Genomic DNA, 23768 nt, shown 5'->3' with positions numbered 1-23768 from the left:
CCGACTGCAGCGTTGCACTCTGGGTAAAATGTAACACATTTGACTTGTCAAAACGCGCACCGCTACGATTATCAGGAAAGCAGCTTCAATGACACACGTTCGCATGTGTGATTTCACCCCCTCTTCTCTTCAATTCAGTTCTCTTCTCTTTCTTCCCCATGTGTTTCTCGCCGATAACCATCGGAAAGACTTTGCGTGTTTGACACGTTTGGAGGTTTGAGTTATTAGCTTATCGTGTGTATTAATGCTGTCTGAACGCCTCAGAGGCTGTATCTGTCTGTCTGTATCTCTGTTTTACTGCGGTCTGTGTGTTTTACACATCCTAAAATGCATTGGATTCAGGAACATTATAAATTATGATAGTCTGATATATAATATAGGTAATATTTGACTTGGTGTAGATTTGGATTTTGCATGGAGACATTACAGAGGTACAAGTACATGCAGTGCCAAGTATTTATATGAAGTATTTAAGTATTTGTTCACTTCCTTTTATACACCAAATTAAAATGTTCAGATGCACTGGGGTTTTTATATTTGAATTTGATTTAATAAAAAATATTCTATAGCTTTTAAACTTAAAAAAAAAAAAAAGCGGTACAACATGTCAATTTATAATGCACAAAGTTTATTTTAAATAGTTTTATTGAATTAAATTTTGTTATCAGTGCTATTTTAGTTTAATTGAGATATTATTATAGTTTTTATCAGTGTTTTGAATGTTTTTATTCTTATATTTTCCATTTTAATTGTAATTTTAATTAATGTTTTAGATTTAGTCATGTCATTTTGATAAGTTATTCTTTTTTTAAAGTTATTTTAGTTTTTAGTACATCAAGTATAAACTAATATATATATACTGTATTGTTTTTCATTTTGTTTTTTTAATATATGTAGTTTTTGATTTAAAAACAAAACAAAATTTGTCTAGTTTATTTTATAGTATCAATTTAAACTTATAATTTTTACTTTTAAACCTGTAGTTTTAATTAATGTTTTAGGATTTTTATCATGTTTTTTATATCTGTTTTATTTTTAAAATTTAGGCTATTTTGGTACATCAAGGTAAACTAATCATTTAACCTTTAAAACTGTAATTTAACTTAATGTTTTAGTCATTTATTGTGTTTTTTGTCACTTTTATTAGCTATAGTTTTTTTGTAAATACATCTATAGTTTTTATTTCCTTTTCAGTTTTTGTTTATTTCATTGCTTATTTTTAATTATATTTAATATGAAAATAAATGAAAATGAGAAATGCTAGCTGAATTAAGTTTAAATTGATTAATATTTCACTTTATTTCAGATAATGTTTATTTTATTAATAAAATAAGTAACAAATGTTTAATTATCATAATCATTGTACAACTCAATGACTTTATTTTAGATTTTTAACAATCAACAAAAGAAGGAAAATTGTGCTGTAATCCCTTTTGCAGATAAAAACATGCTGCACCTTTAGTTTGATGTGAAAGCCGAGCGTTTTGGTGTGCATGTGTACGAATGTGTGTATATGATGTCCAGTGTTTGATCCCGTTATAAGCACAAATAGTCGGAGAACTGAAAGAGTTTGATCCTAACAAACCGTGTTAAAAACTGAAGCACTATCCTGTCGTCATACCTGCTGCAATCGCGTGCAACCCTCAGCTGAATGGAAAGGTCAGGGAGTTTGGGCTGTGTTTGATGGGACGCATCCATCATGCAGTTAAATAGGTCTGGATGGATATCGTGTAATTCCTCTTGCAGGAGGACGCTGCATGGCTTATTATGAAAGAGAAAGATCAGAAGTGCTGCTGAGCGTTCGAGTTCATATGCGTGTTAATAATTATGAGCCTTGATGGAGAAGTTTTTCAGTTTCTCCTCTTGCTGTAGCGTGATGAGCGAAAACGGGAATGGAAACATGCTTATACAAATTCTACATTTAAATAGTTTTAATTCATTCTATCTTATTAGAATCAGTGTTATTTTAGTATAATTAGTATAATTTTATCAAAATTTTGAATTATCTTTATTTCTGTATTTTCATTGTCATTTTAAATATAATGCTTTAGTCATTTAATTCTTTTTTTTTAATTATTGCTTTTTCAGTTTTCTTTTAGTGACTATCAACTAAATGAAAAATCTATAAAAATAAGTTTGCTTTCATTTACACTTTATTAACAGCAAATATATCATTTTATTTGGAATATAATTGTGTTTTTGAAGTATAAATTGACAGGAAAAGCTATAAATTTGGTCCTTTTACCAAATAGTTGGAGTTAGTGTTATTTTAATATGAATGATATGCTGTTATAGTTTTTAATATTTTGAATTAGATTTCATTTTTTATATTTTCTGTTTTGATTGAAATTTTAGTCAATGTTTTAGTAATTTTGTGTGTTTTTGTCTTTTATTAGTTTTTGTTGTTTTGTATAGTTTTAGTTTTAGTTATTTTAGTAGTTAAATGAAAATAAGAAATGTTGTTTTGGCGACTATAGCTGAAATAAAATGTTTACCTTTATTAATATTTTACTTATTATTTAAGTTAATGTTTATTTTATTTCAAGTAATAAAAAGGTGGGTTTTTGTTTAATAATCATGATAGGTATGATTTTGTTGTAGATATTTAACAAAAACAACTATAGTGATTAAGCAAATCATATTTATTATAAATATTTGTTTTTATTTCTATCTATTCCAAAATTTAGATTACTCTTTTTGTTGTACTTTATTAAAGCCATGACAGGTTGCAGTGAACTTACCATGCTTAATAGGTGTTTTTATGCACAAATTGTTGATTGTTTTTTATTTACAGCAAATATATTATTTCATTTGGTATATAATTGAGTTTTTGAAACATAAATTGTCAGAGAAAGCTATAAAGTTGCGTCTTTGACCATATAGCTGGAGTACAATGCTGTGATGATGACGAGCAGAAACACGCTTCACGTTAATCAGAATCCATCGGTGTTGCGTTGTAATAGACATTGATTTGGTCTAAACGTCTGCCGCTGTGGCTGTAATTAACCTTTCAACCGTAGCTTGTGTTTAAACGGGCCGTCCGTTAAAATCAGACATCCTAATTATGCATTTGGCAGCTTCAGATTGTCGCCCTAAAAGTCAAAGCAGCAAACGCTAAGTGATGTATTGGCAGCTGTCGAAATCGCTGGCTTTATTTGTTTATTTTATTTGTGTTTTATCTTTTTTCGCTTTCTCTCGTTAACTGACCTCAGCAGCATCAGAGATGTTCACGCACCTGCAGCGAGGTCAACCCAACAATCCAGTCCATTAACACACACACACACACACACACACACGTCCGCCGCAATCGTTCATTTACAGGGAACCCGAAACGAGGCTGTAATTGCGATGAAATGGCACTTTTGTGTGGATGTGAGCGTTATGTAATTACTCGTGTTCCTGTTGTAAATGAAGCGGTTTTTCGTCTTGTGTACAGCGGCTCCTTCAGAACCTGTTGAGTGTTTGTGATACGCAAACTGTGGTTTGGATCAGGGGCATGTACCATGATGATAGTTGAACAAATTCAGAGTTACAGGATTAGTTTCGAGTTGACAAAACCAATCCCCTCCAATCTCGCTTTGTTGGTACCGCGATGCTGATCATCAACTTTCTCTGTCAACTCAGGCTTTGATCCTGAGTTTGTGGAGCGTGTGCACTAGAGATCTTCTCGGGTCCTAAAATCTAAAAAATTAACGCACAAGTAGGCTACGCATCCGGGAAACTTTAAAACAATTCAGGTCTAATCGGGTCCATTTGGGAAAAGCACATTTATTTTAATTACCCGAGACCCAAGGCTGCTAATACCAAACCTGACCTGTGTCTGAGGCACTCATAGAAGTTTTGGACCCGAACCTGCTTGGGTCTCGGGTTTTTGGGTCCAAGTGGACCCGTGAAGACCTCTAGTGTGCACATGAATGTGTGACATCAACGGCTAACAGCCAATCACATGCCTCACAGCAAGATCAAAACTCTGTTGCTAAAGGTTAAGAGATTGAAGAATATGAAGAATTTAAACGCATTTACACTGAAGACAGTACTTGTCCATGAAAGAGGACAAATAAAAGAAATGATTTTGCTCTATTAGTGCAGTTTATACAGTGTAGTTGATAATATATAACGATAGAGACTCAAAAATGTAAGGGCACATGTAGCCATTTTTAAAGCATTGGGCCTCATTCATGAAACATTCGTAAATATAGGAGTAAATTCTCAGTAATTTGCACGTAAAACGAACCTTCCCGAAAACTTTCCTCCGGATTCACAAACGCTTCATAAACGTCCGATTTGATAGTTAAACATGCGTATGTTAATGAATTCCAATCATTCGTAAATAGGGCGCTCGTGCACGCTTGTACACAATTAGCATAATCCCCGCCTATGAATTACAGCTATGCAAATTGCGTGTTTCCAGCTGAGACGCTTTGGTTGTTATGATAAGGAACATCCACGGCAGTAACGTATTACTAGTATCTAATTTTGAAGAATATTACTGAATATAAAAATGCAGTAACCTGTAATATTAACTTCTCTATTGTTGTTCAGTTGTTGTACAAGTAGGATGATTGGTCGGTGTGGTATTTGTCCCGCCCCTCCTCCACTGATTGGACGGCTGGGTAAAAAGTGATAGTGACAAGCACTGCGTTTTACCCAAAGCTAAACAGTTTATCAACTCTCAGCTACAAACCCCCCCCCCCCCCCAAATAAAACAGCGCAAACAAGCTTGTAAAATATTATAATGGCGGTGCATCAAAGTTCAGTGTCATCAGTTGGCCAAAAAGAACACAGAACGTTTTAGGCACCATTTACACGTGGAGCAAGTGTACATTTCTTTCGTACCAACTAACATTTTGAAAATATGAACATTTTCATGAATTCGAAAGTTTTACGTCAGAACGGCTTTACGAACGATTTACACAAAAATTCGTTCTGCTCGTGTTTCATGAATGAGGCCCATTGTCTATTGATTCTAGCACTTATTTTATTATATATGATTTGTATATATTAATATTCATTTGAAATAAACGCTTTATAATATTTTTTTAACTAATAGTGCTTGTGTGTAATGACTTAATAATAATATAAATCATATTATAATTATATAAATCATATGTAAATTGTAATTATCATTAAAGCCTGACAATTTTGTTAAAATTTCTTGAGGTACTTTATAGTGACCTTTAATTTGTAGGAAGAGAAACTGGGGGGGGTGACTTTTTTATTTATTTATTTATTTTTTTGCATCAGACATGTCACTTTGCTCACATCTGATTGGTCCAATTTCAGTTTGAGATCTCTAAGCCAGAACATAACCTGCCCCGGAGCAGGTTAGCCGTGGAGCGTAAGTTACTATGGCAATGAACGCCGCTAAAAGCCAAGCAACTATCATGGAACCTAAAACCTAAGATCGGTGCGAACTAAACTGAAACTTACCTGGCTAGCAGCTAATCCAGCTTCATGGTACAGGCCCCAGATGGAAAGCGTTGGTTGTTGAGTGAAAGTCACATGTGAAACTGAGAACAAACATTTACAGTTGAATAAGTCATGAAGATGAACACATGTAGACACAGTGTTACTTTAGTATCACTGAGATACTGTTATAGTTTTTATTAATATTTTGAATCTGTTTTTGTTTAAATTTTAGTTGGTTTTAGAAGTTGTGTTGTGTGTGTGTGTGTGTGTGTGTGTGTGTGTGTTTTATATAATTTTTTGTTTTCATTTTAAAAATAAAAAAGGTTGCCCATTTTATATTGTATTTTATTCAAATAAATATTTTTTATGGTTTTAGTTTCAGTTAACTAATATATAAGCACAAGTGACGAAAACCTTTTTCCATGCTAAATTAAGTAGTTATATAAATTATAAACAAATTGTAAACAATATTTTTTGGTGTATTTTTAGTATATATGTGTACAAAAAAAGAAAAAAAAGTGTAAATTTAAATTATAAAATCATTGAGTGATTATTTCACTATTTCTAGATTTTTCAAAAAATATATATTATTATTATTATTGTGTACCTACTTAACTCTATTTTGGCAATTAATTTGTACCCAGACATGAGTTAAACCTGACAATTTCCCAAAACTTCCCTTTGGAAAATCAGTAAAAAAGTAAAAGTTTTTTTTTTTTTTTCAATGTACACAGTTTTCTGTTGGGGTTTTGGTGTAGGTTAAGTTATAGTAATTCTAACTATCTGCACTGTGTATAAATGTTTATGCAGTGTCCCTATTTAAATAGCCAGGAAGTAAGTGTGTGTGTGTGTGTGTGTGTGTGTGTGTGTGTGTGTGTGTGTGTGTGTGTGTGAGGAGGAGGTCATGAAGTGTGTGTTGTGTTCTAAAGGGGAGGAGAGGAGAGGAGGTGCTGGGGTCACTGGTTCTGTAGGAGCAGCCTATTTAGGGAGCACCAGCTGGGAGGATAGTCACACATGGGTCATTACAGTGTGTGTGTGTGTGTGTGTGTGCAGGTGTGCCCTGTGAAGGTGTTCATGGCACCATGGAGGGATGTAAGTGCTCAGTGACACCTCATTTCACCAGCCGCCTACACACACACACTCACACACACACACACTCACTCATATTCCCCTTTCATATGTGTGACAAACATCAGTTCTGCTCCAGTGGGAAGTTCTAGAGTTTCTGCTCTGAGAAGCTTGTTGACAGAAAACCACACAGGAAAGGAAAAAACTCAATGAGATCTATTATATCTTAGATTTGATCAGTATTCAGTATTCTTCATATAAATATTTTTCTTTGTTTTTATAGACCTGTAAAGTGCATTTTTGTACTGTAGGTTAGGTTTACTGTCTACATACTTGCAATGAAATGTTGACTCTTGATGATATTAGAGCGTTTTTTAATGCTAATTCTTGTGTAATTATAATGCATTTAGCTTTGATGATCACATAGAAAAGCTACATTAAATATTTAACATTATTTGTACTTTTTATGCATTTAACTAATATATGCTTTTCTGTATATAATGTCACCTACCCATGTACAAATTTGTAGAAATAAAATGTTTGAGCAACTTCTGCATGGTTGATTTAAAGTCTGGCTGAAACGTCTCATTTATCATTTAAATGATGGAGAAAATTTGTACTTCATTGAGAAATCTAAGAACGTTTTTTAAAGACCATTTTTATGACAAATTTATTTATAAATTAAATTAAATCCAAATTGATTGGATTTGAAGTCATTTGCACAGTTTAATTGTCATTGAAGCTTAACAAGTTGAGATTAGAAAATCACGCAATTTTAATGTATAATTCCTTTAAAATCTATTAAAAAACTTATAATATTAATCATACATAATAATTTTATCTCATTCATTATACAGTAAATATACTATAGATTTTCATGAACTTAAGTTTTAGATTCATCAAACTTCAAAAACCTTTTATAAAAGTATTTATTTTAGTATTTATTTATTTATGTATGTCATTTTAAATGATCTGTTTATTTACTTTGTATATTTTTCACTTGTTTCTTGCCATGAATATAGCTGCGGTAGCTGGTATGACACTAAATTATAAACTTCTTCCCAACTGGTTAAAGATTTTTTCTCTCAATAGAAGTTCTTATTTATCTTTAAATAACAGAGAAAATTTAAAAAGAAAGATTAAAGATTTAAATATTAAAGATTATTCATACCCAATTATGTTTACCTCATTTATAATAAATGCACTATAAAGTCAGCATATGATTTCTTATGAATTCAGTATTCCGTGAACCTCAAAAAAGGATTCATATAATATTGTAAGTCTCTAAAGTTGTACATTCATAAGTTGACATTTTATGTGGATAAGAAGCAAACTTCACATACAAATATTAACAAATAATTCTAACGAGATCATGTTTGATTAAATTTCATCCATACAGAATACAGACTTTTACTGTATGTTAACAGTTGACTCTTTTGCGTATATGTGACCCTGAAGCACAAAAGCAGTCATAAGCAGCACAGGTATATTTGTAGCAATAGCCAACAATACATTGTATGGGTCAAAATTATCCATTTTTCTTTTATGCCATTAGGATATTAAGTACAGATCATCTTCCATGAAGATATTTTGTACATTTCCTACCATAAATATATCAAAACTTCATTTAGGATTAGTAATATGCATTGCTAAGGACTTTATTTGGACAACTTTAAAGGTGATTTTCTCAATATTTCGATTTTTTTTTTTCAAATAGTTGTGTCTCAGCCAAATATTGTCCGATCATAACAAATTGAAACAAAATTAATTAAAAAAAAGACCCTTATGACTGGTTTTGTGGTCCAGGGTCACATACTTTAGGATGAGCAGCAGAAAACCCTCTATAAAGTCTCCTGAACAACTTTCGAGCAATAACATTTTCCTTTCGGGCTCCAGTTTGAGAGTAAAACCGCAAAACCGAGGCTGACCTCCAGCAAACACTCAGAGCAGAGATCCGTCAGTAAACACACGCTGCAGTGCTTGTTTGTATAACCGATTTCATTCATTTGTGGCGTGTCTTGTGTTATTTGTTGAGGCCGTGCAGGTAAACTGAGGGAACTCTGAAGTGTCAGAGGAGATGCGCTTCAGAAACCTCTGAAATAAACTCCAGTGGTGGAGCTTCATCATGTGCAGATGTGCCATTGGAAACATCTGTGTTTGTCAGAGAATCTCTCTCTGTAAATGCTCAGAAACGCTGGTGTTTGTCAGACGTTCTCTGAACAAACATTGAGCATATGCAAACCGCTGTGATTAAAGAAACCTTCTGGATTCAGTGACTATTTCTTTGTTGATTACTATAGAAAATAAGTCTAGTTTTTTGTCGTTTTATAGAAAGGAAAAAACCTGTACAGTACAGCACTTATGATAGAAGTAGGGCTGCAGGATTATTACTTAAACAATGACACTAATATTAAAGGAAGGTTTAGCATTCCATCACTTGCTCAGCAATGGATGCTCTGCAGTGAATGGGTGCCGTCAGAATGAGAGTCCAAACAGCTGATAAACACATCGCAATAATCCACAAGTAATCCACACCACTCAGTTAACATCTTGAGAAGACAAAAGCTGAAACAAATCCATCATTAAGACGTTTTTAACTCAATTAAAAGTCCTTAATCCATAATAACACTACCTCCAGTGAAAAAGTCCATCTCCTGATGTCTCATCACATCAAAACCCAGCCACATATTTGTTTAGAGCTGTTTTGGTGCTTGATCTGTGCTGATTTCTCTCCTGATTCAGACCAGACCACTTTTTCACTGGAGGAAGTTCAGTTTTTGTCTTCTCAAGATGTTAACTGATGGACTGGAGTGGTGTGGATTATTGTGATGTTTTTATCAGCTGTTTGGACTCTCGTTCTGACGGCACCCATTCATGGTGCATTGGTGATTCCTTTAATATCACTATCCTTGTGTTTAATCGCTTCACGAAGCTGTTTCTCTGGTTTCTAGTTAGAGTGAAAATGCTTTTCCTGACATGTGATGGGCAAGAACAGAATAAATGTGTGATGCAGAATGATTGTGAGCTCTAAACCTGATTGATCGCTTATACAATAGCCTGTTCCTTCAAAATCTTCAAACACATATGAGTTGCATTTACAGATCCATCACCGATGACGTCTGCACACGTGGAGATGCTCAGCACCAGATTTTGACCCGGTTAACTTCGGACTGATGCGATGCTGGAAATAGTTTATTAGATGTACATCCATATTTATTCTCTGAGAGTCTGTGTTGAGAGCGTGTGATCGATGATCGGATGGCATGTGCCTGACAATGAGAGAGACGCTTTCCCTGTCTGTCTCTCATTCTGCTGTAATTAGGATCCTCAGTCTTGTGTTTTATGAGTCTAACAGCAGGTCGAGGATCATAAAGCCCCAATAAAACTAACCTGAGCAGCACCCCAGCTACATGCTGTGAGAAACGTGCACAAACTGGAAAGTATAAATGATCTTCATCATGCAATATGCAACATTTTACAGTAATATGCATATATAATATACTATGAAATAGACAATATTAATCTACTTTTTTGTTAATTTATTGCTTGTTTTATAAGTAAAGCATGTCTCTAGCAATGCCAAGGTCATGAGTTCTATTCCCAGGCAATGCATGAACTGCTAAAAAATTTATACTATGAATGCAATGCAAGTCTGTTTGGATAAAAGCATCTGCCAAATGCATGAATGTAAATGTAGAATCGTGTTCAACAGAAAACTGCAGCTGTGAGAAGTACTTAGAATAAATAGACTGAATAGCGAAGAAAAGTGCACAAACTGTGTTAGTTGTGTGATCTTCATGCGACATTTTACAAAAATATGCATATGAACTACTATGAAATAGGCAATGTTAATCTACTTTTTTTATTAATTTAATCCTTGTTTTAACAGTAAAGCATGTCACTAGCAATGCCAAGGTCATAGGTTCGATTCCCAGGCAATGCAAAACTGATAAAAATGTATACGTTGAAAGCAATGCAAGTCAATTTGGATGAAAGCATCTGCCAAATGCATGAATGTAAATGCAGAATCATGTTCAATCGAAAACTGCAGCTGTGAGAAGTACTTGGAATAAATAGACTGAATAGTGTGTTTTTGTTGGTTGTATGATCATCTTTATGCAACATTTTACAATAGTATGCATATGAAATATACTGTGAAATAGACAATGTTAATCAAATTTTTAAAAAATTAATTAATGATTTTTTAACAGTAGAGCATGGCACTAACAATGCCAAGGTCATGGGTTCGATTCCCAGGGAATGCATGAACTGAAAAACATGTATACTTTAAATGTAATGTATATCAATTTGGATAAAATCATCTGCCAAATGCATAAACGTAAATGTGCTCAACAGAAAACTGCACCCCTGAGCAGTACTTAACATAAAATGTCAACAAAAAAAAAATAAATAGGAAATGAGGCATTATAGAGTCTAAAATACATGTAGAATTTGTGTAGTGCATGTAATTATGTGAGCTTTCTATATTTCCTATTAAATGTGCACCTATCAAATCTTGAAATAACATGTATAAATATTGCAGGTCTTTTTGTCGCAAGAAATCAGGAGGCGTAAATGAGACGTTTAATCATTTATCTAATGGAAGAAAATGAATTTTGGGAAACACATCAAAGAAAAGGGAAGAGAGAGGCGTGTATCCTGTGACACACACACACACAGACACACACTTTAAATGGGGAAAAAAAACTCTGTTTTATTGCTGGCAGGTTGGTCCGTTCAAACTCCAGCCAAATTCAATTTGAGCTTGTAATTTCTAATAGACTTTAAAGCAATGCCAAGGTTCGAGATGGCTTAAATTGCTTTGCTAATAGGAATATGCCAGTGTGCTTTTGTGATGTTTAATTATGAATAATTGTTTCTTATGTTTATCCAAATAGATTCCCCCTCAGTCGCCCTGTTTGGATCAGAACTCTGAGAGGAAAGACGCATCAAACGCGCAGTGAAATCCACAGGTACAAACGCACCGAGACAGACGTCTTGTCATATGCTGCTTTATTTTCAGGTTTATAATGTGCAAAAACAAAAGCTGCCCTTACAAAACGTAAATAAAAAATAAGTAATGCGTTATACAAAATATAATGGAATACAACAGATGCAGTACACATGAAACAAAATAATACATGATATTAAAGCTTTTTCTCATAGGTTGCTCTTTTATAGCTGAGAAACATCTCATGGGTAGGTCTCCATTTGATCTACACTGAAACACATTGCTTTTTCATTTGTCAAAGTTAGATATGCATACAAATAAAAAATAATGTGGAGTAGTTCAGAGTTCATATTGAGATCTCTAACTTTTGTTTGCAGATCTTGGAGAATCTGAGCACAGTTTGAGACGTTATGGAGACTTCTTCTCTGGAGTAACGTCTGATGGGGACGTCTCCATTTGATCTCACATTGCTATCTAGGAAACAACGGTTTTTCTTTCTTGTTACAAATTTAAGTACTCATACTAATAAAAGTAAGTGACATTTAAATCGTATTTTGGACTGATATTAAATCTGGAGGATTTTTCTCAATTGTTGCTCTTTTATGGCTCAAACACTCATGGATTTTTTTATGATCTATAAATGTTGTCCAAACAAATCCAAATTCGCGTCAATAGTAGTAAGATAATATATTAGCAAGATGAATAAATGTGGAGCAGCTCAGATGATTTCATGAATGTTTGAGTTGGTTGAGATCTCTGACTTCTGGTTGCTGATCAGACCTGAGCACAGTTTGAGACGTTATTGAGATCTCCTTTGAGATCTTCTCAGGCCTTCATTTGATCTGCATTCAATCACATTGCTGTCTAAGAGAAACAGCTGAGGCATTAAAGAGGTTGTTTATTTTTCTGAGATGTCATTTGTGTTTTTCTTTTCCCGTGTCAATCTAGATACGTCATGGTGTGAACGGTTAAACTGGACTCTGAGATTCTGCTGTTTTCTTAAAGTAGGTCATCTCTGTTTCACACACAGCAGACTGGTACAAAAATAATACTGCACTGCCTCCTGTGCTGCTATAACCAGAAACACACACACACACACCTGACAAAGAGATTCTGAGGCAGCTGCTCACACACACGCAGACACACACACACCTGCCCGTCGTCAGCTGATGGTCACTGTATTATAACTGTAGTTCGTCTGTAGCAGCTTTGTTTCCCATCAAATATTTAATAAGTGGATGTGGGTCATTTCACTGAATTTGAGTGTGTTGTAGTTTAAGATCAGACTCAGTTGTTTACTGAGGGACACTAAGTTAATTTTATTGTTTGGAAATGTTGATATTACCAATCTGGGCTGGGTGCGCTTCCCAAAAGCATCATTAGCTAACTATGGTTGTTAGTTCCATTGAACTCTATTTGGGATTTGGGAAACGCACTCAATTCATTGCAAATACTTAATACTTGAAATTTGTGCTGCTCTTTTCCCTTCGCAATGATGTCACTTCCTGCTCGATGATGTTATTGTGATTGTCACTGGCTTTTGTTAGTTTTAAAGGGATTTAACAAATAATTTAGAGTATAGGAAGTGATATTTAGGACACCAGACAAAATATAAATTCACTATCAATTAAAACAATGTTCACAGGAAAATATTTTATTTGAAACATTTTGATTACAGATGAAAAATTTGAATATTTCTGAATAAATGAAAAAAATAAAAGTTTAGTGCAAGTGTTATTTCAGTACCATACTTAGCATTTATTAATATTTTTGACTTCATAAAAAAGTATTTGTTAATACTATATTTAGTATTCAGTAATATTTAAAATTATTTTTTCTTTTTAATTTTAGTTAAAATACACAAAGTATTCAAAATCTTGTATTTTTTGTTAGTTTTTGTTTTTTAAATGTCTATTTAAATTTGATACATTTTTATTTCAGGTTTAGCAACTGAAACTTAATTTTGCCTTTACAACTACCTGAAATTAAATAAGTTCAAGTTCATATAGTTTTTATATTCTATTTAATTTCTGATGACCTTTAAACATTTTTAGTTGTAGTTAACAATATCAACAGTATCTGGAGACATGACAAAAATCGATATCACAATAAAGTGAACATTTGCATGTTCCAATTTTCCAAACTGACATAATTTCCATCTTTAAAAATGGTCAGTTTAATATTTACTAACTTGAAAATATTCTGCATGGCATTAATAACCCGTATGCAGTGGACGTAAACGTGATATTTCAGCTGCGGGAGTGTTTTACTCGGTTCACGTTTGTTAGACATGTAGTATGTCATTACTGGCTGCATGTCGCTGCTACAGCTCTGACAGAAAAACACCTTTAAAAACAAAAAACAACAAATCCAGCAAAAAAATAGTGCTGCAACAAAGAGCTGCTGCCATTTTCTGCCTCGCTTTGATTAATGCTTTTTTTTCTGCCTAATAAAAGGTTCACAAACCATCTGTTTTACTCCCTAATGCCTTGCCCAAAGGTTCCTCTCTCCTATTTCAGGCAACGGGCCAAGCAGCATTCCTCACACACACACACACACACTCGCTCCCCTATTTTCTCTTTCGTCTCCCTGTAAACAAGCTGCCTCTCTTTTTAATCTGCCGCTGCCATTTTCTTCTCATCGTTATGCATATTCATCGCCAGTAAACATTTTCATCGACTACATTTAATATCCTGCACTAGCAATTACCGCTGGCTGTTGTGGTGTGGAGCTGCGGCCCGTCTCTCCCCCGCTAACAGCTGTCCCGCAGATGCGGCCCGCGGCCAAACGCACCAAATAAAACCTACAAGATGCCAGTGGAATTTGTTTAAGAGAAGACGGCCTTTCTTTCGCCGTTTCCGGCCATGTTCACACGTTTTCTCACTCCTGTTTTTATAGCTGTGTCACAAATCCACTGGTTTTGTGTCAGGATGAGAGGATGGGCTTGTGCTAGTTGAGTTTGGTTATTATGTTGAACAGTTAGTAGGGTTAGGCATTGCCAGCAGCCTCATATACAGTGTGTATCATAATTTAATATACTGACTACCTAGCAGGGTTATTAGAGTTGTTATGCTAAAACTAAAACCATAAAGCAATGATTGAAAATATGTATATATTTATATACATATATTGAGTACCTAGCAGAGCATTATAGTTAAATAAACCTAAAACCATAATAATAATGATAATATATGAAGAGTTCACTTGCAAAAACAGATTGTGTTTTTTTTCATTGTGCATTCCAATTAATCTCAATCAAACTGCAGTTGGGTTATTTTGACTAGGTAAAAAAATAACTAAAAACTACAGCTAACTAACACAATAAAAACATGATAACATTATAAAAATATGATTTTTGAAAATGTAAAAAATGGAGTTACCTGTTTTTGCAAATAAACTCTTCATATATATATATATATATATATATATATATATATATATATGATAAACAAATAATAAAGTTTTTAATATATGAAACTATAATAACCCTGCTAGGTACTATATATATATATATATATATATATATATATATATATATATATATATATATATATATATAATATATAGTACCTAGCAGGGTTATTATAGTTTCATATATTAAAAACTTTATTATTTGTTTGATATAAAATGTACTTTTTCAGCTTTACTTGCCAAGGCAACTTTTTACTAAAATAACTAAAACTGAAAGAAAGAAAAAAACATGAATAAAAACTATGCAGACCTATTTATAAAAAATTAATTAATTAATTAATTAATAACTAATAAAAACAAATTAAAATTACTGAAACTTTAAAATTGCCATAAAAACAGAAAATACAAAATTAAAGAAATTCAAAATAGTAATAAAAAAAACTATACTAGTATCTCACTGGTACTTACTTACTTACTCCTCTTCGTCCCCTATGGGACGAAGGTACTTAGTGGTACTTAGTGAACATGTTTTCTCATGAAAAATTATTTTAATTTTTTCAATCAAATCTTCAATATCACTTTCCCTCCTTTTATAAGATCCCTTTTCATTATGAGATCATCCACAGGAAGTGACACCGTTTTGGAGCGAAATCAACAGCATAAACATCAGTATTTTTTTATAGATTTTTATAGTTTAATTTTTTTTAATAGATTTGATGAGTTAACAGAACGGAAAGTGATGTTTAGGACAAAAGGAAAACGCATTAACTAAGAATGAACAATACATTTGTTGCAGTATTTATTAATCAGCTTTAATGTTGGTAAATAAAATATAACTGTGTATTATTAGTTCATAGTTAATTTTTGTTGTTTCTAACCTTTATACAGGACAGTACTGGAGGACAGTGAACAAAGTAAAGACGGATCGAGCTCAAACCCAACTGTTTAGTTAGTTAATATCACTCCATCATGTGTGATCAAATTGCACAAATCAGTTTGATAATTCCAGCATGTCAGATGATGACGGAAAGGGTCAAACTGGTGGAAACTGACAGGCTAATTATAAAACAATTCTTCGTCTGCTTTCAGAAGTCCACTGACATAAAGCATGAGATTGTCATGCTTCTCCTCTCGGTGCAGGTGTGCGGCTGCAGAGAGAGAGAGAGAGATGGAGAGAAGAAAGGAGAGCGAGAGAGAGTGTTATTCATCCCCAGGGGGCACTGTTAGCCCTCCACTTCAACATCAACAACCTGCACCATGTGGCCCCAAACACACACACACACACACACGCTCCAGCTGCAGAAGGTGCTGGTGACAGACATTAATTTGGTGCTTCATATCATGACACAAAAGACATCTTCCATCGAGAGTCCACACACCCTCCTTCTCATCTGAGAATCCAGAGCACAGGTGTCCATACACTGCCGACAGAAACGTCACACGCAACCAGCACTTACAAGTGGAAAAAGTTACCGCCGTAATGCAAACTTGACTTCAAACCTGCCGTGACATGTTCAGACAACTTCTTTTGTATTTTTTTTTTTTTTGGTTTTTTTTTTTTTACAAAAAATATAAATTTTTTGTTTCTAAATGAAGAGTTCAGATGTAAAAGCCTCTAAGTGCCGTCTGAAAAAAATTTCTCAGACTCCTATGTTTATGTTCAGTTATTTCACTTTAATGGCAATGAAAAGAATCTATTTATTGCCATTAAACATGAAAATGGTGCAAGAATATGGTAATCATTTAATATCATGGTACTTTCAGAGTATTTTTGTGTGCTTGAGTGTTAAAAATTACAATTAGTACCACGGACTTTGAGCATGTACCGTGGCATAGTGATTGTATCAAATGGTTCAATTAAAAAAATTAATTGGTACACTGACATAAAATCACTCATTATTATTTTAAAAAAGTGCTCTTTATATATTTAACCAAAATACCATGATACTTTACATGGTACAAGTAAATAAATGTTAAGAAAAGCAAAATGGAATTAGTAGTAGTCAAATGCAAATTTCTGTAGATCTGTAAAGATGCAAAGATTAAAGTCTCAAACCCAAACAGATATTCTTTATAAAAGTTAAGACTCTGCCACGCCTTCCTAAAACGGCTCATTCAAACACGCCCCCACATGTCTACATCACGGTGTGGGAAGCTTTGCATAACACCACCCAAACGTACAGGCATTGAAAGAAGGCATAACTTTTATTCTCGCTGTAGTATTGTTTGTGTCGCCGTCATGTCCTGGAGACGCTGTGTTTCGTTGTGAAAGTGAAACTACTTTGTTTGGCCTTCCAAACGAGTACACAACTAAAAATCAGGTAAGTTATATTTACAACACTGTTCCAGAACAGTACAACGCAAATATTCGAGTGTGTGTAGCGCATTTTACACTCTCAGAAATAAAGGTACAAAAGCTGTCACTGGGGTGGTACCTTTTCAAAAGGTACATGATTGTACCTAAAGGGTCCATTTTGGTACCTTAAAGGTACATATTAGGGTCCCACTTTATATTAGGTGGCCTTAACTACTATGTACTTGCATCAAAAAATAAGTACAATGTACTTATTGTGGTCATATTGTGTTGCAAAACACTTTTGCTGCTATTGAGGTGGGATACGGGTGAGGTTAGGGACAGGTTTGGTGGTCTGGGTTGGTTTAAGGGTGGGTTAAGGTGTGAGGGATGGGTCAACAGTGTAATTATAAATGTAATTACAGAAATTAATTACAGATGTAACTACATATAGGTATTTTTAAAAATATAAGTACAATGTAAAAACATGTATGTACACAATAAGTGCATTGTACCAAATTATTAATTTAAATGTAAATACACAGTAGTTAAGGCTACCTAATATAAAGTGGGACCCATATTAGTACTTAAAGTGTACATATTTGAACCTAATAGGTACATAAGTGTACCTTTTGAAAAGGTACCGCCCCAGTGATGGCTTTTGTACCTTTATTTCTGAGAGTGTACGGAGGACTGTTTCCTGATCCTGGGAGAGAGTAGCCTACAATGTGAACACTATGAATGGCTGTGAACACTATAAAGGGGGGGCAATTCCAACGTGGCAAGGACAGTCTGGCGCTTCTGACTCAAAGCCTGTAAGTACGTTTCGATATTTAAAGAATTTGCTACTGACCATTCAAATGCGAGTTTTGAGCTGTGTAGAGTAATGCTTGTTTGGCGTTTCTACGATCACAAATGCACAAATGGTGTTATGTTTACACGGCGCAACGCGTAAAAAGACAGTACAAGTCATTATAATCAGTAATTATGTCCTCACTGGATGCAACAAATGCCTCGTTTATAATGGGTTTTATTGTTTTTGTCTTGTTGCACCAGGACACGGCATCACAATACGGTAAGGGGACATAACATTTCCGTCACACACTTGAGGTATTCGGCCAATCACAACGCACTGGATAGCTGGCCAATCAGAGCACGCCTCGCTTCTCAGAACGATGAGCTTTGTAAAAATAGGCGCGTTTCAGAAAGGCGGAGCATAAAGGAGCAACAATAATGTACAGTATGTGGAAAATTTGTTTTTTGAACCTTAAACAACAAACACATTGCATTACACCAAATACACAAAATAATGTTCTTTTTAGCAACATCATATGACCCCTTTAATAGTCAAACACAACTTGTGAAAAGAACTTGTATTTCTGTGTGTGGTTTCAGTAATTTCACTTTAAGATGACATGGTATTAGTTTTCTGAATCTGCATTTAATTCCAAACATGTTAAACAGGAGATTATTTGCCAAAACGTCACGTGTGAACTTGAATCATTTAGATAACCAGTGACTATTTATAAATGTTTAAATTATTGTAGAGAGACTGTGTGTGAGTGACTTGTGGGAATGTTAGATAAACAGAGGAAAGTTACCGCTACTAAACTCAACTAATGCACAGAGAACAGAACACACACACACAGCACAATCCCACAATCCTCCACCTCCTGCTCCCAAAACCCATCTGAGCCGCTGGACTTGAAAGCAGGAGAATGTGGGAGACTTGTGTGTTTTGATGTCTGTCTGTGTGTGTGAGCGCTGTATTTCAGGGTGGTGTACTGTACCCATCTGGGCAGCAGGCTGTGTGTGAGTGTGTTTTCTGATGATGTGCACACACACACAAAACCCTGTGACCCCGCCGGGACCCGTGAGGTCAGCTGGGGTCAGCATCTGGTCAGGTCTGATGGTGGTCACAGGTGTTGCCAAACTCTCTGTGTGTGTGTGTGTAGAGTGAGTCCACAATTCACTTTGTTCCACACCTGCCAATAGCGGATCTATTTGTCTGTGTTTCTGTCTGGGAACTACCTGGCAACCAGACAAAACACCTTCACTTCTACAAAACAGTGACTCAGAATACTTAAGCCACTGCCTAGCAACGCCCTAGTAACTACTCAGAACATCTGACAACTGTCTAGCAACTGTTAATAACACTTTAGCACTGCTTAGAAAGACCCTAGTAACTGCCAAGAACACTAGTAACACATTGTCCAGCAAAACCAGCCAGAAGACACTCACGATGCCGTAGCAACAACTCAAAAACAATTTAGCAACTGCCTAGCAACACCCTAGTAATACTCAGGCAACTGTCTAGTAAGTGCATAGCAACCACTTTGAGCACCCTAGAAATGCCATACTCAGAAAAAACAGCCAAAAGACACTTGCAGTGCCATGGCAACCACTCACAATACTTTAACATCTGCTGAGCAACACCCTAGCAACAACTCTGAACACCCTAGTAACATGTTTCACAGAAAAACAGCCAGAAGACACTTGCAGTGCCATAGAAATTATTCAAAACACTTTAGATGACTGTCTAGTAATGCCCTAGCAACTACACAGAACACTTTAGTAATGCCATACTCAGAAAATCAGCCAGAAGACATTTGCAATGCCATAGCAACCACTTACAACATTTCAGCTACCTCCTAGCAACCTAACAACCTAGTAACTACCCAGAACACATTGGCAACTGTCCAGTAAGAACACCATAGTAATGCCTTACCCAGAATAACCAAACAGAAGACACTTGCAGTGCCATAGCAACTTCTCAAATCATTTTAGCAACTGCCTAGCAACACCCTAGCAAACACTCAGGAAACCCTAGTAACATCTTATGTAGAAAAGACAGCCAGAAGACTCTTGCAGTGCCATAGCAACCACTCAGAATACCCTAGTAATGCCAGAAAGCCCCAGCAACTTCTCAAATCACTTTAGCATCTTCCTAGCAACACTCTAGTAACCATCCAGAACACCATAACAACTACTCAGAGCACCTTAGCAACTGCAGCAAATTCCACTTAAACTATTAGATTCTGTATATTATGAATTGCCAGCCAGCTATTGATGAACTTATATTTTATTATTGACTATTATCAGAGCTGGGTAGTAAATGATTGCATGTAATCTGAATTATGTAATCTGATTCCAAAAATTAAGTACTCTGAGTCAGACTACAGTTACTTTTTATTGATTACGTGATTACATATTATTCGCACAATAGCAATAAATTATTCCTAAATAATTCCTAAATAATTTGTCTTTTAAACACATTAATATGCTCAAATTCATGTCGTTCTTTATTTACATGTATAGGGATTTACAAAACTTTTTGTCAACCAAACCACTTTGACCTAGTATATTATATTAACTATTATATAATAAGCAATAAGTTAATAATTAAGTAACACCTTTGCAGGTTCACGGTTCTCTGATGTTGGTCACATGATATACAGGTAAACGAATAAAATATTTCAGCTACACTTGATTTTAAGGTATCCCTGTTAGAATTTAATTATACATTTAAGTACTGAGTAATATTGATTAACAACATGTACTTTCTGTATGGTTAGGATTAGGGTTAGGCTTAGTTTATAATTAATTGTTATTATAATAGTAAGTACATGTAACGTGTAACAATGACACCTTAACTTTTTTTTGCAAGTGTTTTATTTTGATGGATGTTATTTTAAAATTACATATTTTAATTTACATTGTTTTATGATTTAATTAGTAGTTTTTCATTAAACTCTTGAACCCCCTGCGGTTCCTTTTATGAACCCCAATTTGAGAAACATTGACGTAACGCGTTTTATCTTGTTAATAACAACAAATGGAATATATTTTCTTTTTCTTTGCATTTTATATCAATATGGTACAAAATTATCCTTTTTAAATCAGTGTGATAAGCGATAGAGAAGCAATGTGATATTACCTCAAATGTAATGTAATGGATTACGTTACTAACTACAATTTTAGTCATGTAATTTGGAATCAGTTACAGGTTAATATTTTTAAATAATCTACCCTTTTGCCTAACTATACTTGCCAACGCTATTTTTATTCACATTTGGTGCTTGGTGTGTGTTAATTTTAAGTTGTGGACTGTGAGTGTGTGTGTACTGGTTTTTGTGGTTTACGGGGACAAAATTTGTATAATAACATGGGTATGACAGAGGTATTATAATTTGAAGGTGGTTTATGAGGACACTGCCTATGTCCCCGTAAAACAAAAGGCTTAAAAAACATACTAAATGGTGTTTGTTTTTTTTAAATCTAAAAATGCAGACAGTCTCCTGTAAGGGGTAGGTTTAGGTGTAGGGCAATAGCACATACAGTTTGTACAGTATAAAAACCATTACGCCTATGGAGAGTCCCCGTAAACCACTAAAACAAACGTGTGTGTGTGTGTGTGTTGGGTAGGGCAGCTGACCTGACATGTTCTAAAATAAATGCTCTTGTAAGTTCAGACATCCACCTGCATGAAACACATACACGCACACACACACACAAAACACAGCAAACGAACACTGGAATGTAAACAAGAGCGTTCGGTTTGCTCTCTGTGTGTGTGTGTGATCAGTGTTTGTGTGTGTTTATGTCTGGATTTCGACGGGTTTCTCTGGTCATTTGCAGTGACCTTTCACACTGCCAAAAATCAGATGATCCACAAAGTATGTCCTGGAAAAGTAGGTGTGCGTGTGTGGAAAGACCAAATAATAGATCAAAACAGAATCACGCAAAGCTGTATTATCATCCCTACCTGGAGTGAGTGTTTGGAGAATGTGGTTTGGTTCATGTAAATAACTGGACTTCTATATTAAACTCTGAAGAGTCGCAGCCGTGTTTAGTATGAACTTTTTTCACTTTGCCGTCTCTAATAACTCTGATTTTCCACAGTATTCCCGGAGTTTGAAGACTGATGAAGGAATCGAGGATTGTTTGCTACATCTTCACCGTCGTCCGCAGTTCCGTCGCCATGGGAACTGATGATGCAGATGAGAGAAGGCCGCTAATTGGTTCGGTCGGTTCCAGCAGCTTCTTGGACCGCGGTGACTAGTTTTTAAGCTGTCTTGATGTGAGATGTGGTTTGGCTGAGAGTTAAACCCAAGAGAACACTGGGCTGAACAAGAGTTTATATTCATTTCAACAACAGTAATGACAACAACTTTTCTTGAAAGGTCATAATCATTAAATTTTAATTATTTAAAATTCAGAGTGTGTCAAAAAAAAAAAAAAAATCTTACCCTAGCAACCACTTATAACACCTTAGCAACAGCATACACTATTCATAAATTTAGGGATGATTAGATTTTTAATGTTTCTGAAAGAAGCCTCTTCTGCTCACCAAGGCTGCAGTTATTTGATCAAAAATACTGTAAAATTGTGAAATATTATTAGAATTCAAAATCGCTGTTTTCTATGTGGATATCCGTTAAACTGTAATTTATTTCTGTGATGCGCATTCAGTGTCACATGATCCTTCAGAAATCATTCTAATATGCTGATTTGCTGCTCAACAAACATTTCTGATTATTATCAATGTTGAAAACAGTTGTACTGTTCATGTTTCTCTGGAAACCGTGCTGCATATTATTTTTCAGGATTGACAGATGAATAGAAAGTTGAAAAGAAGGCGCAGCAAACAGAGACGGAGAGTCTGTTGTCATTCATTTTAATGATTCAGTCGGCGCTGGACTCCTGGATGTAAGTCATGTGAAATCTGCCATCTTTGCTCTTGATCGCACTGTTTTTGTTTTGTTTTTTTCTTCCAGCCATTCATAATTTTATAAATTGGAATGTAAAATCCACACTAGTTTGTAACTAACTCTTTTTGTAAATACTTTTTAAATGTACTACTAGTGGTAAAATATTTTATTTTAGTTAATGTTTGTTTTAAAGTAACAAATATTTCTTTCACTGGTTATAGATTTGGGATTATTTTTTAGTTTTTGTTAATATTTTAATTAGATTTTGTGAACAATTATTTTTTAATTAGATTTTATGTTTGTTGTCACTTTAATTTTGGTTAAAGTTTTAGTAAGTTTTAATTACTGTTTTTAATATTTCCATATAGTTATTTTTAGTTACTTTAGTAATTCAAATTAAACTAAAAGAAAATGACAAATTTTCCCCAGAATTTAAACAGTTAAGACTTATTTAGTTTCAAGTAACAAAAAATGGCTTTTTCTTGAAGTGTCTTTTTATTTTAATTGAATTGTTACAATATAAGAATTTGTCCTTATAAAGTTAAAAATGCAAATCAATTTAAGGGGGCAAAAGTTAATTTATTTTACTGGTTATTACAGATTTGGGTTACTTTTTATTTTTATTTTATCCTGATTTTTGTATTTAATTTTTTTTTTTTTTTAAATAAAAAAAAATATTTTTTTTTGTTTTCACTTTCATTTTAAAGTTTTAATCATTTTATTGTGTATGTTTTTTTATATAAATTATTTATTATAATATTTATAATATACATTTTTAAATATATATTTATAGTTTTTCTTTCTTTTTTATTTATTATAGGAGGCAAAAGTTCTTACACTGGTCACAGGTTTGGTTTTTATCCTGGCCACCGCAGTCGTATGTGGAAACTGGTTTGAGCAGAACGTCGTTGAGTCTCTGTGAAGC

General features: G+C 34.2%; 1 long non-coding RNA gene across 9 annotated transcripts in view; it reads left to right on the top strand.

Annotated features, from left to right (window-relative positions):
• LOC131529435 (uncharacterized) overlaps positions 1–17217 on the top strand; it is a 61123-nt gene extending 43906 nt beyond the window's left edge. Inside the window, exons 12-17 of one of the 9 annotated variants that reach the window (XR_009268093.1) lie at positions 11376–11450; positions 11644–11676; positions 11806–11959; positions 12377–12432; positions 15728–15753; positions 15929–17217. This is a non-coding gene — a long non-coding RNA (uncharacterized LOC131529435). Of the gene's footprint in view, positions 1–11375; positions 11451–11643; positions 11677–11805; positions 12433–15727 lie in introns of all 9 variants that reach the window. The other 8 variants (XR_009268089.1, XR_009268092.1, XR_009268087.1 and 5 more) reach the window with 8 other exon arrangements.
• The last annotated feature ends 6551 nt before the right edge of the window (positions 17218–23768 follow it).

This window comes from Onychostoma macrolepis, chromosome 21 (assembly GCF_012432095.1).
Source record: "Onychostoma macrolepis isolate SWU-2019 chromosome 21, ASM1243209v1, whole genome shotgun sequence".
Classification (NCBI taxonomy): Eukaryota; Metazoa; Chordata; class Actinopteri; order Cypriniformes; family Cyprinidae; genus Onychostoma; species Onychostoma macrolepis.
The sequence above is the reverse complement of the archived record's forward strand: the minus strand, read 5'-3'. Positions and strand labels throughout refer to the sequence as shown.